Source organism: Hypanus sabinus, chromosome 6 (assembly GCF_030144855.1).
Source record: "Hypanus sabinus isolate sHypSab1 chromosome 6, sHypSab1.hap1, whole genome shotgun sequence".
Taxonomy (NCBI): domain Eukaryota; kingdom Metazoa; phylum Chordata; class Chondrichthyes; order Myliobatiformes; family Dasyatidae; genus Hypanus; species Hypanus sabinus.
Window position 1 is genome coordinate 163230889 of NC_082711.1, and position 17637 is coordinate 163248525.

The 17637-nt window shown below is 39.2% G+C and overlaps 1 protein-coding gene across 4 annotated transcripts in view; it reads right to left on the reverse strand.

Annotated features, from left to right (window-relative positions):
• The window catches only part of taok1a (TAO kinase 1a), a 161801-nt gene extending 145716 nt beyond the window's left edge, over positions 1–16085 (reverse strand). The window contains exons 1-2 of one of the 4 annotated variants that reach the window (XM_059973344.1): positions 15940–16030; positions 15515–15532 (exon numbers count right to left, since the gene is read on the reverse strand). The gene's annotated coding sequence lies outside the window, so the exon portion shown is untranslated. Of the gene's footprint in view, positions 1–15137; positions 15325–15514; positions 15533–15727; positions 15892–15939 lie in introns of those variants that run through there. The other 3 variants (XM_059973340.1, XM_059973341.1, XM_059973342.1) reach the window with 3 other exon arrangements.
• Positions 16086–17637: the final 1552 nt, after the last annotated feature.

Genomic DNA, 17637 nt, shown 5'->3' on the forward strand with positions numbered 1-17637 from the left:
ATTATACAGACATGATTGAACACCCAGGCCAAAATGCAGTGAGTCCATGCACAGAATTATAATTTACATGCCATCACAAAGCAGATGTAGGATTTAGTTGAACTTCTAGTGGCAGCCATAATTCAGAGGAATTCTCCACTTACCTTTGTAACTGAGAGTTGAGCACAGTTAGTCAGTTCTGTGAAGTATCTGGCACTAATCTCTAGACCATTATACCTCTGCATAGACTCAGGGGTAATTCTTAAGTGATTGGAAGTTGGAGTTTGAGGGCTATGAATGTCATTGTGGAAGACAAGTCCTTTTGTAATCATGGCTGTTAGCCTTGCTTTCTTTCTTAATAGTCATGATGGCACCCTCAATTGACTTAGTCTCTTCCAAGATGACAGAAGAGACTGAATGTGTATCAGACATTCCTCTCTCCCAAGTTGAGCAAGAAATCATCTTCCCAAGGCCTTGTTTCTCGGGAAACATTTGACTTTTCTTTGTCTTATTGGGCTGAAATGCCCATATAATTTGTTGTAATCAAACACAGTACAACAAAAAACATTGTGATTAAAAAATTCAAGAGGTTCACAAATTTGAGCAGACTTTAGTGCCTCCCTCTGTACTTGATAAGCTCTCCTCCATTCTTCTTGTTCTTATTTTTTTAATGGTCAACAAACAAAACCCAAGAACCACAAAATACATCTACATAAAGCAATATTCAAATAGAAGGATGATATACCATTTCAACGTTAGCATTAAGTCCGACATCAACTAGAGCATCACAAAGCCTTTCCAATATCTACAAGACAAATAAAATGTGGCAGCATACCCTTAATTTGCTGGATGAAGGTTAATCCAACAGAAAAATCAACATGCAGGATAAAAAATAGTCTACTTGATTGGCACTCCATTAATCATCCAGGATGTTCATTCCCACTTTCACTGACACACAGTGGCTGCAATATATACTATCTAGAAAACAGTATTCTCCAACACTACTCACACAGCACTTTGCAACCCATGAGTTCTAACACCATGAGCAACAAGGACATGGGAACAATACAACATGCCAGATCTGCTTCAAGTCAAACACCATCTGAATTTGAAAATATATCACTAGTATTAAGTCTTGGCACTTCCTACCCAACTCTGGGAGCAGCTCACTATCACCTTCTCAAGGGCAATTTGGAATGAAAAAGAAATACTGGCCTTGCCAACTATGCAAGAATCTGAAAAAATTAAAAAAAAAGTGCAGCATAAACCATTTGGAAAAGATCTCCATACTAGCAAAATAAATAAACCGAGTTTCTTTCTTTAAATATATGTCAATCATACTTAATATCAAATATTAAAATATTTAATAGGAGATTCAACTAATGTGCTATGCAATATATCAACTGAACAGCTGACTTTAGAATAAATAGACACATGCTGACATTACTCGAGAATTAATCAAATCTAACACACCTCAAAACAGCACTATGGGAAATTAGACCAAACACAAAGAACTAAACAAGCAGCATCCATAAGCTTCTGGAAAAGTTTAAAAAACTTTCTCAAATAGATTTTGTGTCCAACAGAAGCAAATAGGTAACGATGAGAGCAAACCAGCGTACCATTCCTGAGCTAAATTGCTCCATTCAATTTTGGTTTCTTCAACCACACTGCAGCACTTCTGTGTCTCTTACCTGGTCTGCAACAACAGGCAAGCCTGCCATTTGTGGCCTAATGCTCACTACAGCCAAGACTACGCAGCTCGCATGTCGACTGCCCATCCACCTGACAAGGGTAACAGGCTTGCTGCAACTACATTATCACTGTGCAATTGCAGGTGAAATATCTGAGACAATCTCCCACCATTATACTGCACCAACTCTGATGCTTTGAGTAGTGGGGTAGCAACACGGTCTGCAGCCAGGTGTGCTCCTCCATACCCAAATTGGCTCCTCTGATATCCTAATTGGCTCCTTTGACACCTTGGCTAGCTCCTTCTCCACCACCCTGGCTTCATCCTGCCCCATTAACATCATCCCGGTCCCCATCGACACCATCCCAGCCTCATCTGCTTCCATCAACACCACCCCAGCCTCAATTAGTTCTGCCGCCAACACCGGTCCAGCTGCTCTGATCAACAAGAAGCACACTGATGGATTAACCCTGCAGTACAAAATGTCCTTGGAGTAGATTTGTCGTTCAATTGTAAAAAACAAATTTTACAAAGAAAAAAGCACCTTTGGTTGGCCCCTGAGCGACTGCCACATTCACACCACTGTCACCTTACCACAATGTATTTAAAAATATATTTGGACGGGAACATGGATAGGAAAAATTTAGACAGATATGGCCAATGCAGGCAAATGGGATTAACTCAGAAAGGCATCATGGTCAGCATGGATGACATGAGCTAAGTGTCGTTTCTCTATTACTCAATGACTAAAATAACCACCCAGAATTGAAACCACAAAGCAAAAGTTCAAGAACTTTTCATGTTTTGCATTTGATGTTTGTAATAATGTAAAAATGTTTTGATGTATCTTACAATAAAGAAAAAATACTAAACAGAAATTAATCATAAGATTATTTGAAGTTACATTCTTATTTTCTCCTTTCAAAAGTTTAACACCATACACTTACAGCTGCCCATCCCATGAAAAACATCCCAAGCTAATTAAATACTTCTTTAAAAATGAAGGACAGAACTGGAGATCTCACTCACACCATGATCACATACAGGAAAAATGTTTCAGGATTTATCAGAACACAGAAAATGTCTTTACTCTTCTTAGAAAATGAACTTTTTGTACTATCACTGGAATTCTGGATTAACACTTTATCTGAAAACAAGTGATATAGTAAACTTATGTGAATGACAAAGACTATTCCTTCATTGAATGTGCCAGCATTTCCCATTTTTAGGCACTGACATGGAAACATCAATGCCTACGAACAGAGAAGCCTTCAAAAGATGGTGGATACAGCCCAGTCAGTACAATATAGGCAAAGCCCTCCCCATTGAGCACATCCACAAGGAAGCAGCATCCATTAAGGACCTCCACAATCCAGGCCATTCTCTCTTCCCAGTACTACTATTGGGCAGGAGCCTTACATTCCACACCACCAGGTTCAGGAACAGTATCACCTTCAAATATCAAGCTCCTGAACCAGTCACCTCAACTCTGAACCTATGAGTCCACAACCTATGGACTCACTTTCTCTGTATTATTTCTTTATTATTTTTCCTATTTGCACAGTTGGCCTCTTGCTAATCTTTTGTCAAGTATTCATTGACTATATTTCTTTGCTCTACTGTGAATGACCACAAGAAAATGAATCTCAAGGTAGAATACGATGGCATACAGTGGTGCTAGAAGTTTGTGAACCTTGTAGAATTTTAAACATGACCCAAAATGTAATCAGATCTTCATACAAATCCTAAAACTAAATAAAGGGAACCCAATTAAATAAATAAAACAAAAATATTATACTTGTTCATTTATTTATTGAGAAAAATAATCCAATAATACATGTATTTGTTGGAAAAAGTATGTGAATATCTGGGGCAATGCCTTCTACAAAAGCTATTTGTAGTCAATTGTTCCAATCAATGAGATTGGAAGTGTGGCATGCGGAGGTGCCTACCCTATAAAAAAGACACACGATCAGGTTACTGACAGAATCTGCTCTTCAAGAAAGATTTGTTTATGTGCACCATGCCTCAATCAAAACAACTTGCAGAGGATCTTAGAAAAAGAACAGTAAAGATGCATGAAACTGGAAAAGACTACAAAACCTTTTAAGGCCTGAGTGTTCATCAATACACAGTAAGAGAAATTGTCTACAAATGGAGGAAATTCAGTACTGTTGCTACTCTCCCTAGGAGTGGGTGTTCTGCAAAGATCACACTGAGAGCACAACATGCAATGCTGAAGGAGGTGAAAAAGAATCCAAGGGTAACCACAAAAGACCTGCAGAAATCTTTAGAATTCACTAAAATCTCTGTTCATGTGCCCACTATAAAAGCACAGGACAAGAATGGTGTTCCTGGAAGGACACCACAGAGGAAACCATTGCTCTCCAAAAACACTGCTGCTTGTCTCAAATTTGCAACCTGGTCCCTGGATGTTCTACAAAACACTGGGACAATGTTCTGTGAACAGATGAGACAAACGTTGAAATTTTTGGCAGAAATGCACATTGCTATGTTTGGAGTAAAAAGAGCACTGCACATCAACACCAAAACCTCATCCTAACTGTGAAGCATGCTGGAAGGAGCATTATGGTTTGGGGCTGCTTTGCTGCCTCAGGGCCTGGACAGCTTGCAATCATTGAGGGAACAATGAATTCAAAATTGTATCAAGTCATTTTACAGGAGAATGTCAGGGTAGCAGTCCATTACCTGAAGCTTAATAGAAGTTGGATAATGCAACAAGACAATGATGATCTAAAAGACAAAGAATAAACAAACAACAGAATGGCTTAAAAAGAAGAAAATTTGTGTTTTGGAATGGCCGAATCAAAGTCCTGACCTTATTCCTATAGAAATGTTGTGGAAGCAAGCAGTTCATGCAAGGAAGCCCACCAATATCCCAGAGTTGAAGCAGTTTTAAAAAGAGGAATGGCCTAAAATTCCCTCAAGCCGATGTGCAGAACTGATCAACGGTTACCAGAAACGTTTGGTTGAAGTTACTGCTGCATAAGGGGGTCCCACCAGTTACTGAAAGGAAAGGTTCACATACTTCATCTAACAAATAATGTGATATTGGATCATTTTTCTCAATAAATAAATGAACACGCATAATGTCTTTTGTGTTATTTAATTTGGTTATCTTTATTTAGTTTTAGGACACATGAAGATTTGATCACATTCTAAGTCATATTTATGTAGAAATAGAGAAAACTCTGAAGAGTTCACCACTGTACTACTGTATACAGAGGCATGCAAAAGTTTGGGCACCCCGATCAAAATTTCTGTTACTGCAAGTAAAAGATGACCTGATTTCCAAAAGGCATAAAGTTAAAGATGACACTTTTTTTTAAAATATTAAAGCAAGATTACTTTTTTATTTCCATCTTTTACAGTCTCAAAATAACAAAAAGGATAAGGGCCCGAAGCAAAAGTTTGGGCACCCTGCATGGTCAGTACTTAGTAACACCCCTTTGGCAACTATCACAGCTTGTAAACCCTTTCTGTAGCCAGCTAAGAGTCTTTCAATTTTTGTTTGGGGGATTTTCGCCCATTCTTCCTTGCAAAAGGCTTCTAGTTCTGTGAGATTCTTTGGCTGTCTTGCATGCACTGCTCTTTTGAGGTCTACCCACAAATTTTCAATAATGTTTAGGTCGGGGGACTCTGAGGGCCATGGCAAAATCTTCAGCTTGTGCCTCTTGAGGTAGTCCACTGTGGATTTTGAGGTGTGCTTAGGATCATTATCCTGTTGTAGAAGTTATCCTCGTTTCATCTTTAGTTTCTTTTTTTTTAAAAAACACACAGTGTGATGTTTGCTTCCAGAACTTGCTGATATTTAACTGAATTCATTCTTCCCTCTACCAGTGAAATGTTCCCCATGCCACTGGCTGTAAAACAAGCCCCAAAGCATGATCAATCCACCCCCATGCTTAACAGTTGGAGAGGTGTTCTTTTTATGAAATTCTGCGCCCTTTTTTCTCCAAACATACCTTTGCTCATTGTAGCCAAAAAGTTCTATTTTAACTTCATCAGTCCACAGGACTTGTTTCCAAAATGCATCAGGCTTGTTTAGATGTTCCTTTGCAAACTTCTGACGCTGAATTTTGTGGTGAGGATGCAGGAAAGGTCTTCTTCTGATGACTCTTCCATGAAGGTCATATCTGTGCAGGTGTCGCTGCACAATAGAACAGTGCACCACCACTTGAGTCTGCTTAATCTTTCTGAAGGTCTTTTGCAGTCAAATGGGGGTCTTGATTTGCCTTTCTAGCAATCCTCTCAAAGTTTTCTTGGTCTTCCAGACCTCAACTTGACCTCCACCATTCCTGTTAACTGCCATTTCTTAATTACATTACAAACTGAGGAAATGGCTACCTGAAAACGCTTTGCTATCTTCTGAAAGCCTTCTCCTGCTTTGTGGGCATCATTTATTTTAATTTTCAAAGTGCTAGGCAGCTGCTTAAAGGAGCTCATGGCTGCTGATTGTTGGGACAAGGTTTGAGGAGTCAGGGTATTTATAAAGCTTTGAAATTTGCATCACCTAGCCTTTCCTAACAATGACTGTGAACAAGCCATAACCTTAACATGCTAATTAAGGTCTGAGACCTTGGTAAAAGTTATCTGAGAGCTCAAATCTCTTGGGGTGCCCAAACATTTGCATGGTGCTCCTTTCCTTTTTTCCCCACTCTAAAATTGTACAAAACAAAAATGCATTAATCTTGCTTAAAATGTTGAAAAGAATGTTTCATCTTTAACTTTATGACTTTTGGAGATCAGTTCATTTTCTACTCACTTAACTACTCACAATAACCAAAATTTTGACCAGGGTTACCCAAACTTTTGCATGCCACTGTACATACTTTGAACTCTTGTCCATTGGAACAGGATAAATAGCTCAAACCTCAAAGTCATAGCCTAATGTAGAGACTGCCTTGAGCTCAGCGAATCTGAAAAATATCATTGAATTCATCTCTATCTGATCACATAAATGCTTCTCTAATTTAAAATCACAAATGAAAGACAATTCCTGCAATGATCTATGTCATAATGAGGTTTCAACCTGAATAATTCATTTATTTTGAGATACAACACAGAACAGGTCCTTCCAGCTCAACAAGCCACACCACTCAGCAACTTGCCTATTTAACCCTAGCCTAATCACAGAACATAGAAACACAGAAAACCGACAGCACAATACAAGTCCTTCGGCCCATAGATCTGTGCTGAACATGTCCTTAACTGAGAAATTACCTAGTGTTGCCCATAGCCCTTTATTTTTCTGAGCTCCATGCACCTGTCCAGGAGTTTCTTAAAAGACCATATCATATCCGCCTCACCGCTATCACCGGCACTCCATTCCACGCACTCACCACTCTCAGCATAAAAAAAAACTTACCCTTGACATTTCCTCTGTACCTACTTACAAGCACCTAAAAACTGTGCCCTCTCGTGTTAGCCATTTCAGCTCTGGGAAAAAGCCTCTGACTATCCATACAATCAATGCCTCTCATCATCTTATACACCTCTATCAGGTCACCTCTCATCCTCTGTCGCTCCAAGGAAAAAAGGCCGAGTTCATTCAACCTATTTTCCTAAGGCATGCTCCTCAATCCAGGCAACGTTCTTGTAAATCTCCTCTGCACCCTTTCTATGGCTTCCACATCCTTCCTCTAGTAAGGCAACCAGAACTGAGCAGAGTACTCCAAGTGGGGTCTGACCAGGGTCCTATATAGCTGCAACATTACCTCTCAGCTCCTAAACTCAATCCCACAGTTGATGAAGGCCAATGCACCGTATGCCTTCTTAACCAAAGAGTCAACCTGCGCAGCAGCTTTGAGTGTCCTATGGACTCTGACCCCAAGATCCCTCAGTTCCTCCAAACTGCCAAGAGTCTTAGCATTAATAGTATATTCTGTCATCATATTTGACCTACCAAAATGAACCACCTCACACTTAACTGGGTTGAATTCCATCTGGCATTTCTCAGCCCAGTTTTGTATCCTATCAATGTCCCACTGTAACCTCTGACAGCCCTCCACACTATCCACAACACCCCCAAACTTAGTGTCATCTGCAAATTTACTAACCCATCCCTCCACTTCTTCCTCCACGTCATTTATAAAAATCATGAAGAGCAGGGATCCCAGAATAGATCCCTGAGGTACACCACTTGTGACCGACCTCCATGCAGAATATGACCCATCTACAACCACTCTCTGCCTTTTGTGGGCAAGCCAGATCCACAAAGCAAGCCTCCTTACTTTCTCAATATGCCTTGCATGGGGTACCTTAACAAATGCCTAGGTGAAATCCATATACACTACATCTACTGCTCTACCTTCATCAATGTGTTTAGTCTCCTCCTCAAAAAAATTCAATCAGCCTCGTAAGGCAAGATCTGCCCTTGACAAAGCCATGCTGACTATTCCTAATCATATCATACCTCTCTAAATGTTCATAAATCCTCTCAGGATCTTCTCCATCAACTTACCAACCACTGAAGTAAAACTCACTGGTCTATAATTTCATGGGCTATCACTACTCCCTTTCTTGAATAATAGGACAACATCCACAACCCTCCAATCCTCTGGAACCTCTCTCATCCCCATTTATGATGCAAAGATCATCGCCAGAGGCTCAGCAATCTCCTCCCTCGCCTCCCACAGCAGTCTGGGGTACATCTCATCCAGTCCCGGTGACTTATCCAACTTGATGCTTTCCAAAATCTCCAGCACATCATCTTTCTTAATATATATATGTATATATACTCAAGCTTTTCAGTCCACTGTAAGTCATCCCTACAATCACCAAGATCCTTTTCTATAGTGAATACTGAAGCGAAGTATTAAGTACCTCTGCTATCTCCTCCAGTTTCATACACAGTTTATCACTGTCACACTTGATTGGTCCTATTCTCTCACATCTTATCCTCTTGCTCTTCACATACTTGTAGAATGCCTTGGGATTTTCCTTAATCCTGTCCATCAAGGCCTTCTCATAGCCTCTTCTGGCTCTCCTACTTTCTTTCTTAAACTCCTTCCTGCTAGCCTGATAATCTATTTATAATAATGATAGATCTCTATCATTACCTAGTTTTTTGAACAATTCACAATAACCTACTAACTGGTGTGTCTTTGGAATGTAGGAGGAAACTGGAGCAGCCAGAGAAAACCTACGTGTTCATAGAGCGAAAAATACAAACTCCTTACAGATGACATCAGAAATGAACATTGATGCCCCAAGTTGTAATAGTGTCACACTAACCACTTCGCTACTTTGGCACCTCATCCTGAGAATATGCTCGTCCTGGACCTGCATCCATTACCTTCCGACTTGAGCAGAATTGCTACCTTAGTGCCAAGCAGAGAAAGCTATGAAGCCAAACAATATACAAGCAGTGTTCCAGAAAGCAAGACTGTGGCAGATGAAGGCGCTGCCATCAACGTCGAGGGCAAATGAGACTGCCGAAGGGTTTAAAAGGGATGCATCAGTGGAAAACAGTGAACAGGCAGAACGGGAAGTCACTGAAGCAACGTGAAAAGGAAATTTTCTATTTAAAAATCAAGGACGATCAGGCAAGCTGATCAGTTTTTGAACAATTAGAACTATGGAGAGAAAAATACTGGACAAAAAGCCAGCAGCACTGAGCTGCTCAAACCACAGGTCACAAAAATATTAACAGATATTTCTGTGATGGCACACATCCTGCGAAGAATCACAATACAGAAATAGGCCCTTCAGCCCATCACTGTAGTACATACAGACATCAATTACCTGTCTATACCATAAAACCAGAAGATATAGGAGCAGAATCGGGCCACTTGACTCATCGAGTCTGCTCTGCCATTTCATCATGGTTGATCCATTTTCCATCGCAGCCCCAATGTCCTGCCTTCTCCTCATAATTCTTCATTCCCTGACTGATCAAGAATCTATCAACCTCTGCCTTAAATATACCCAATGACTTTGCCTCCATAGCTGCCTGTGGCAATGAATTCTACATACCATCTCTATGCTAATCAAATTTACCAGAACGGCCTGTAGCCCACAATGTCTCGGTGAATCAAATGTTCATACAGATGCTTCTAAAGTGTTGTGAAAGTACTAATCTCCACCATCTCGTCAGACAAAGAATTACAGTTTCCAACCAACATCGGAATGAAGAAACCTCAGATAATCTCTAAACCTCTCACTGCTCACCTTAACCCTTTGTTCTGTGATTGTATGCATTTCTGCCATGAGAGTTTTCCCCCCTATTTGTCTGTGCTTCTCTATTTTTATAAACACCTGATTTAAGAAACCCTGCCCAACCCATCTCTCCTCATAACTGCAACATTTCATCCCAGACAACATCCTGGTGTACCTCAAGTGCAATTGGTTTAGCATCCAAAACTGGACACAGTATTCCAGATATACACAAACCAGTGCTTTGTAAATTGAGCAGCAAGTCAGGCAACATCTTTGGAAGTGAAAGAACAAATAATGTTTTGGGCTGAAACCTTTCACCAGAACTTGCCTTTATAAAGTTATAACAAAATCTCCATGGTCTTATGCTCTATGCCTAGGCCAAGCAGGCAAACATCCCACATGCCTCCTTCACCACAATGACAACCTGAAAATCACTACAAGTTTTTTTATATTTCATATTGTAACTTACAGTAATTTTTAATGTACTGATTGTATTCCTACCGCAAAACAGATTTTACATATATCAGTGATTATACGTCAATTTTGTGCAGCCAACCTCTGATTTTTTTGGACTTCTGCACCAAGGTCATAGAGTCCTACTATTCATATTTATCCTACCCTTACTAGAACATCACGCATTAAAATGCATCATGTCACAGTTCTTCAAACTAGATTCCATCTGTTATTGACCTGCCCAATGTATCAGCAGATCAATAATTCTCTCGCCTAAATCTACCCTGCTCACTATTTGAATCAGAATCAGGTTTGTTATCAATGACAATATAGGCCAATACTTTACAACAAAGATTCAAGGCGTGTTTTAAATTTAGTATGACATGTAATCAAACTAGAGCAAAATTATGACAGTTGAGGGGCCAGGAAATGCACTGCAGTCCTTAGAAGGTGGTGATAAGTGAAGGGCAAGGCGGCAAAGAATTGGTATACTATGACCTACTCATACATTACAACATGGGAACAGACTATATAATCTATTTTCCACATGTTCACTTTTCATAGTAATTATAGTAGCACTAATCCTCTCTGATATCCTTATCTATCACTTTCCTTCAACCATTTAAATGTTCCCTAAATTGACATGCAGAACTTCAACAACTAAGAATATCACCGTGTAACCATAACATTTCAACCTACCGTAGCTCTTCTCAGCACTACAATACTGTTTACTCTTAAATAATTTGGGTATTGGATGTTACTTTGGCTTGCCACTTTATCTTTGCCAGGCAGTTAGCAAGCAACTGTCATTGTGGCTGAAAGGAAGTATAATATTCTTTGTTTCTATTTGATAAGTCAGTCTGCTATATTACAATAAAACTGACAAAAAAGTGAGGACCGCAGCCAAATGTTTATCTTTCAAGTTACAAAATGTCTGTGCAGGTGTTTAACTTGCAATTGTAGATTTACCTTAAAAAATGATAGTAATGTTAACCCATTCTCCACATATTCTGCAGTATCAACAAAACACCAACTCCTCTCATTTTATCCTTTATTAACGAACATAGAAGGATTCACTAATGCACAATCTCAAACCCAAAGTCAACTAAGCTTGGTTTTTTTTCTAGTTCATAATTTGATCCAATCTCAAAATTGAAATTTGTTTAATGTAAGGTTCATTGCAAGTTCCTGTACATTTTGAGGTGTAGTAAAGTTGACATGATCAGAACTAAAATATGAAAATTAGAAAGACCACTACATCTTTGAATATAACATTCCAACCAAAGATACAATATATCTACAAAAATAAAACAGTATGAAAAATGGTTTGAAAAATCTGAACAGTTATTGTTTAAAAATAAATACATTCAGTAAAATAAAATGAATTAAAGTGATCAGATTTCAGGTATTCAAAATTCATAACCCTCTTGACTAAAATTCTATGACTTCTGATTCAAGTACACACAAATCATTATGACCATGAAAAACATACAATAGGATTCCATTAGTTTTTTAGAAATATATATTAATAGTTCTACTAGTATCACCAAAAAAGGCATTTTGTTTTCCCTTTTGCACTCACTTTGCCAATGTATGATTCCTCGGCAGTAGCAGCCCAAAATAATTACTCTTTATGTAGGATGTCAATAAATTAGTCAACTGTGAACAGTGTCTTTACCAAGCCTGATCATTTCTTCATAACACCCACATGCACACAATTTCCAATAACAGTTACTGCATCGTGGTCAGACGAAAAATCTTGGCTGCTCCCAATCCCGCCCCACACATTCATCTCAACCAAGTAAATGAGTGCTGAAACAGATCCAGAGGCCCACTGTTAACCCCAATGAGATAAGCCAAATTATCACAGACTAGCAACTAAACAAATTATCTGCATGTAGAGTTTAGTGAAGCAAATGGCTTGCCATTATCAAGTAGTCATCAATGAACACTCAAGATAACAAATTGTGATCTAGAAAACATGTAATCCCAAAGATAAAAATCATAAAGACAGATGAAAATATAAAATAAGTATTTAAGACTTCACAATAAATGTGAAATCAGTGCAGACACATTCCCATTTCATTTAAAATCTAATTTCAGGCTAGTTTCCTATTCCTTATTGGCAAACATTTTTCAACTTCAATGCAATGAATATACAAAACCAGTTTTCCCAAGACACATATCATATTATGATATTGTATACTTTGCATTCTGAAATAGTTCTGCAATGCAAGTCAAACTGTGCAAAAATTTGAAGCATGGACAATCACTGTACAGCAACTTAATAAAATGCAGCTATATATAATTAGCCATTTACTGCAGGTAGGTTGTGTAACAAAAATTACAAGTAACCTTCTGAAAATTGTTCAGTAAATACATTTTAGCATTTGAATTAACTGTTCTTTCAGTCTATGGTCCAGTTCTGTCAATATGTTGTTAAAAATTTAAGCCTTGTTCAACTGGGCCTTTAATAATTTTGAGCTCTGGGTATAGAAAATAAGTTGACTTTGTCGCATTACTAATCAGGTCCTTCTGCCTTATGAAAATATGGTAAACAAAAATAATCATGAAGATAGATAATGCACAAAAATTCCATTCTAAAGTTTAAAGTAATGGAAGATTCAGAACAAAAAAAAAGTATGATATTCATGCTTATAGGATATGTCAGGCTACCAGACTTCAACAACTGCTGTAATTTTTGAAACAAACAAAAAATCCTAAAATCAAAAATGGTCATTAAAATATTTAGGAAGGCTGTTATGTAATATCCAGTGAGTGTGCAGTGTACTTAGTGCCAAAATTATGGCAAACAGCAGTTCAAATTTGATCAATGAGCTCAGGATAAAAGGCACAAGATATTAAATGACCTGACATAAAGCTCTAAATAAACGAGCAGAGCAAAATCAAAATGCTTGCATGTGCATAAAAAGTACTAGTCAGAATTTTACACTATAGTTCATACCCAAGGTAATGTTATTAACTTGCAGATTGTTAAACATTCCTGCATGCACTTGTAATAAAGAAACAAATCTGGTGTCTAAATTTCGTAATTCTGACAGAAACACAATCAACTTCTATGCTTCCCTACTGCAAGAGTCAAGGAGTCTTGAATGCCGCTTCCATTGATTTACAGTGCCACACCAACTTTTTTTTACAATTCCTTGATGGAAATTTTTTCATGTGCCAATTTCCAAGTTGTAAGACTCTTAAGGGTGTAAACTGTGCACTGTAATTCACAGCAAAATTTTCCAAAAATGTGTAAGTAATCAAAGCAGCCTGCTTGGTTGGCATTCTGTCCACCAACATAAATATTCACTTTGGCTATGGTGTGTACCATCCACCTCTCAAAGCAATAGTCTTTACCATCTAAAAGGAGAAAAGGTGCAGCAGGTGCAGAGGTAAATTTCCCCTCCTGTTCCTTTATTGCTAGGTCCGGGTTCTGGAATTCCAAACGCAACAGCAGACCTGGAATAGCTTTGCCAGACTACTACTGATTTCACATGACAGCTCACCATCACCTCCTCAAGGGGAAGGAGTATGCAGTAAATTGTGGCTGTGCCTATTCCATAATTTTTAAATTACAGGCTTAATAACTCCCATACATAATAGAAACTTAAATATGGAGTCAAGGCCTACAATGACTTCAGGAAAAACTGAATCCCATTGAGCAAAAATATAGTCATAGCAGTTAACAAATTAAAATAGCTCCCCCCCCCCCCATAAAACACAACATCTCTATCAGAATATTATTGGACACATCATTCACCCAATACCAAGACAAATATAGTCTGGGTTTCACTCATTCCTTCCATAATGGCTAACTGGGGCTTTGATAGTTTGCATGCAAGATTAAGTATTTCAACCCACCAGAATGTCATTGTCATTCTATTTATCACAACCTGCATAAACATTTTGCAGCCTCAGAGGGTGAAAAACATCTCAGCACTAATCAGCTGGTACCAACAAAACATTCACTACCTTATTACTTTCTCACAACATCATAATTCCCATATAAGTACAGATGGAAAGTACATCCAAAAGCCTGGGCTAAAATCACCTATAATCTCATTTTTATATATTTAATTACCTAATTTTATTGATCACATTTTTGCTGCAGATGAAGCAAAATTAAATCTTGCAAACATTTGGAAATTTCTGTCAGTTTATATTGATAAAAATGCACTGTCCTTTCTAAACCTTCTGACCCAAGTTAAATACCCCCTGCTTATTACCTAAAACAGTAATTTAAACATTGTCAATTCCTCTCTAGATACACATGACATTAAACAAATACAAGCAATTTCAGGTCAACTTATAACTCTCACTGCAATGACCAATAGATATATCAAATTATTGCTGAACTAAAATGCATTCTAGTATATTTTTCTTCACATAGCTATTTTATTAAACCTCTAACATTTGAAATTCACATGATCTGACAATACATTTACAAATACACAGGGTAGTTTCTTCAACAAAATATTTTTCTTCAACAAAATGCACAAAGTCATTTCTTGGTAGACATTGCTTTCATTCCTTAGAAGTCCAAATTATTAAAACATTAAATAATTTTGCATATCATATTCAATCAACATGAAGTGTGGCTACTTGATTTCATGTAGCATAATTAACTCCACCCCATATATATCTTTTTCAGAAATCAGGTTTCCAATGTAATGCAGCATTGATCAATGCTTGCAATTGACAGGACTGAGGGAGGGATAATTATGCATTTTTTTATTTTAAAGGAACAAATCATTTACATGGATCACGAAAGAGAGGGAGTGGACCCAAAAAAAAACCTCTTCAAAAAATTGTAAACACCAACCTTTTAAAATATATATTGTCACGATCCTTTGCAGCTTTGTAAACACTCGAATGGTGTGCAACTTAATAATTTACAGTAGAGATCGTGAGTATTCTTTCCACTGCGCTTCAAAGCACAGAATCTGCCCTGCTAATAAAGCCTTTCTTTATCCTTCCAATGTTTTTTTGCCTCTCCCCTCTCTGACAAACAGACATGACGGATGTACGCAAGCCCGTAGCAGCACTGCAGTCAGAGCAGAGAGGGAGGAATTTGGGGCAGCGGAATTCTGATTTTTTTTTTGCTCTGTCTTCTTATGAAGATACACAACAACTGGGAAAAGGGAGGGAGTGGGGGTGAATTAAATATACTGATCCAATAGAAGGGAAACGCTCACTCACCCAGTCGGGTAGGCACGGCTGCCCTTCCAGTTAGAGGGGAGACAGAGAGACCCCGAGGAGATGGGAGGGGGGGGGAAGAGAAGGTGGGGGTGGAATTAATGTCAGAAGTGGAGCAAAACTCCTCCCAATGTTATTTTTTTTTCCCGTTCCCGTTCCCAGTCCACACTCGCTCAAGATGGCGGAAGTAGAGGCACGGATTATGCGCACATTTACCTCAGCGACCCGGTCTTGGCCCCCTCCGAGCGCCAGCGGCCGCTTCCAGCATCCGTCCCTCCCGCCGCTGCCCGTGCTCGGCCCAAGGGGACGAAGAGAGAGAGAGAGAGAAGAAAAAAAAACAACCCCTTCACTGTTTTTTTTCCCTTTACCACCCCCCCCCCCGTCTTTTTAGGTTATAAAGTGCTTTCGGTAACCGTGCACACACTCACAAAAAAAAAGGCGAAGGCTCCCGTCTGTGTGTGATGGGGAGGGGGCGGGTGGAGGGTGGGGGTTGGTTTGGTTTCTCTCTGCCCTCCTCACCCTCTCCCCCGTCTCCGTGTCGCTCCAACGGGAAGCCCCGCAAATCCCGTGCACCCGCCCCGCTCGCTCCCATCGCGAGATCTCCTCCCTCCTCCTCCTTCCCCACCCACCCCTCCCCTCCCCACAACAGCTGGAGGAGAGGACGCGAGTGCAACTTTCACTTAGGCAGAACTTCACCTCTTCCCTGCATTCCCGGTACCAATTTCATCTTTCTCCGTCGCTTTTTGACTGCACCGATTATATAACTTAACCTTTTTGCTGCTGCATCCAAAGTATAATTTCACCCATTCTTCCGCGATTTTAACTGCATTGCTGCACCAGTATAACATCATTTCCTCTGCCGCTTTAACGGCAATGTGTGTCTACTGTCGTGTTAGCCGCCTTGTTGTGTTCGCAATATAGTTTTCGCCTTTATTCTGCCGCTTTTAACTGCATTACTGAATCCACAATGAAACTTCACCTGCTGTTTAACAGCATTGCTGTATCCATAATATAACTTGACCGATTAACTACATTACTACATTCACGATATTACCTCGCCTTTATGTGCCGGTTTATAACTGCATTGCTGCATATACAATATATTTCACCCACAATAGAATTTCATGTTTCTTACTATGCTTTTCTGCATCAACAATACAACTTCACGTTTTACCTGCCACTTTTAAAATGTATCCACAATATAATGTTATCGTTCTTTTTCTGCTTTTCATTCTCCTGCTTTGAGACTATTGAATAGGCCTCTTGTACAATAGGATGGATCTTTCACTTCACAATCTACCTGGTCATGGATCTTGGATCTCATTGTCTGCCTGCACTGCACTTTTTCCATAACTGTAACACCATTTTCTGCATTCTGTTACTGCTTTCCTTCGATATACTGCTCTGGTGAAATGATGTGTATGGCTGGCTTTCAAACCAAAGGTTTACACTTGTACATGTGACAACTATAAAATTGCAAATAGACTGCCTTGCTGCATCAATATAACTTCACCTTAGTTCTGCCACTGTATATTAATCATAGTCATAATTGCATGCTGCGTCCTTGATATAAGATCACCTCTTCACTGTTGCTTTATAACTGCATTGCTGCATCTGCAATTTACTTTATTACTTAAGCCCATCACCCTTGTGGGGCATAGGCTGCTGACAACAGCTCATTTCTGTTAGTGTTTCTGCAGCATTGGGGGTTTTTATGGGATGGCGTTGCTAGCCCCATCCCCAACGCTCCTCCTTTCATAGCCGGACTTGGGACTGTCCACAGCAGAGTGCATTCACAACTTAATTCCATCTATTTTCTGCCACTTTTAATTGCAAAGTTCTGCCCAAGATACAATTACACAGCACTGTCCTGTTTATAATGCCATTTCACCTACCCTCTGCTACTTTCTAACTACATTGCCAGACAACACTCATATTTCAGTTTGCTGCAGCTGCATTGCTGTATTCACCATGCAAATTCTCCAACTGACAACTGATAACTGCAGTTATGACAAGTTCACCTTCCTGCTGCCACTAACTGCATTACTATAACTATAATGCAATTCTACCTTCTGATTGTAAATTGCTACACTTTCACCGCAATACTCTGCAGCTTTAACAGCATT